Here is a 2760-nt window from a genome sequence, read left to right as displayed (position 1 = left end):
AAATGCTTCTTTCCGCTGTCTAATACTGAACCGCGCGTTCCAATGTCTTTTTTTAAAAAAAGAAACTAAATATTGTTTTTCAAAGGTGTGATTTTTGAATTTCTAATGGTTGGTCAGGACAAGCCGGCGAAGAGGACGAGGCGGTAGTGCGCATGAGCGTTGATTTCCCCTCCCCCCCGCCGGCCGCCGGCTGCCGGCTGGTTGCTGTGGTGACGGTCAGAGACAGACAAGCTGCTGGAGATGGACGGGCTGTATCCATCTGCAGAGGGAAAGAAAGTTAACTTCTCTCAGGTTCACGGCTTCCCCTGTCCACCCCGAGTTGATAATTTCCGGAAATGATCGTCGAATGCCCCCACTGACAACAGCTATTGAGTAGGAATTGAACTGGACTACCCGTTTAAATATTGTGGTAAGGGACTCTTGTGCAGTGTTCGTGTCCCTGTCTTTGAGTCTGGGTTCAAGTTCCACCTGCTCCAGGGGTGTCATAACATCCCTGAACAGGTTGATTATAAATATGTATAGTTGGTGCAGTCGGGCGTTTGATGGAATCCTTACTCCAACAGCACACCAGTAGTTTAACATCGAACAAATTAGCATGTTTTGACTCCACAACTCCCAATCTACCTCTTTAAAATATTCCTCCTCGACATCACTGATGTTCCACTCATGCAGTATTTAATACCTACAAGAGGTATCAACTTGCTAAGTCTCTGTTCACAGCACCTTCCAAACCAAGGACACACACCGCCTAGTCAGGACAAGAGAATCAAGCACCTGCAAGTTTCACATAATCCTGTTTTGGTAAATATTTTGTTTCTGCATTGCCATTGCATCAACCTTCTGGAACCACTTCCCAAACAGCACTGTGGGTTCATAACACAAGTTATGATTGTTGTGTATCGAGAAAGTAGCTCAACACCACATTCCAAAGGGTGTTTCGAGATGGGCAATATATGCACAATTAATTGATCAAGAAAGGTGGGCTTTGAACACTACCAATGATTCAGCAACAACCTGGAGCTAAGATTATTGGCCCACAATAATCAAAACTATCTTTTGCACTGCACCCAGTGGTGATTAGGGATCCTTGATGCCATACTCTGTCAAATACTGCTGTGATCTCAAGGTTGGTCATTTTCACCTTGCCTCTGGATTCTAGTTTTCTTGCCTACCTTTTTACCAAGATTGTAATTGTAAAGTCCCTAGCCAGGAAGAAAGCAAATTCAGCTTCAGTGATTTGGTCATTGCTGATTAAGTGAACTATTTGGAGGTATTGAAAGCAGCTGTATGAGACCAAAATGTTTATAATCTGTGTTCTTTGTTTATATGAGCTTAACTTTTATTGATTTCAAAATTAATGGATTAGAATCACTTAATCACAATATTGTTAAATCTACATGATTTTAGATTGATGTGTGAATGTAATGTTAACATGGCTTTTTTTTTTATTCCATTGGATATGACTATCACTGACAAGGCCAGCATTTTGGTCTCCATCCCTAACTGCTTTGGCAAATGGTTATCAGCTACCTTCTTGAAGCACTGCAGTAAATCTCAATGCTGTTGTGAAGGGAAGATATACTTTTAAAATCTCACTTTGTTCCTTTGTTTTATGTTCATGCTATACAGAAGCAATTAATATTTGTTTAACTATTTGGGAAAAGACAAAGGAAACAATTTGAAGTTATACAGCATGGTTTAGGTTTCATTTGGTAACAAATTCCACAAGTTTGTCTAAATTTGATCCCGTTAATACAGGGCACTGATCCAGAACACACAGCAGCCTAAAATGTGCAAATAAATTGGCAATCAAGATTCTATTCAAATTTACTCCATTGTTAGTTACTCATATTGTTTATTCCCTTTTTGTTCTGTGTTTATTCAGCACTATTAATGATGATGACTGGGATATATTTTTCACTATGCCATGTTGACTAATATCAAACTGTACTTTTCAGATGTGTCAATATGATGAGAAATACTGGGGAAATGGTTTGAAACCAATATTTGAGATAGAATGCTGGCCTTTCTATCAAGAGGACTGTAGTACAGGATGCAGAAGTTATGCTGCAGCTGTACAAAATCCTGGTTAAACCCCACTTGGAGTACTGTAAGCAGATCTGTGTACTACACCTTTGGAACGATATATTGACCTTGGAAGGTGTGCAGCGCAGGTTTACGAGAGTAATACCTGGACTTCAGGGGTTAAGTTATGAGGAAAGTGTATACAAACTAGGCCTATTTTCTCTAGAATTTAGAATGTTAAGGGTGATCTAATTGAAGTCTTAAAGATATATTATTCAAAGACAGGCTAGATCAAGATAATCTTTTTCCACTGATTAGGGGATTCCAGAGCTTGGGGGCACAGTCTGAGAATTAGGACCAGACTATTTAGGTTAGGATTGTTACTCTACATACAGTGGTGGAGGTTTGGAACAGCAGTTGATGCTAGATCATTGTTAGTTTTGAACCTAAGATAGATAAGTTCTTGTTAAGCAAAGGCTTAAGTTTTACCTTTTAAGGCTATAGACTTTCTCAGAGGTAAATGGAGTTAGGCCACTGATCATCCCATTAAATGGCATAACAGGCTTAAGGGGCTAAATGGGGCCTACCGAAGTGAATATGTTCCTAATTAATAGTCTCATGAAAAAAAATAGGTTAATTAGGAAGATAAAGCAGGGATTTCTTAACGGGAAATATTATTCAGCTAACTTGTCTGTGCCTTTGATGTTGTAGCCTACTCCAGTCTCACAACCTCAT

This window comes from Chiloscyllium punctatum, chromosome 7 (assembly GCF_047496795.1).
Source record: "Chiloscyllium punctatum isolate Juve2018m chromosome 7, sChiPun1.3, whole genome shotgun sequence".
NCBI classification, from domain to species: Eukaryota; Metazoa; Chordata; class Chondrichthyes; order Orectolobiformes; family Hemiscylliidae; genus Chiloscyllium; species Chiloscyllium punctatum.
The sequence above is the reverse complement of the archived record's forward strand: the minus strand, read 5'-3'. Positions refer to the sequence as shown.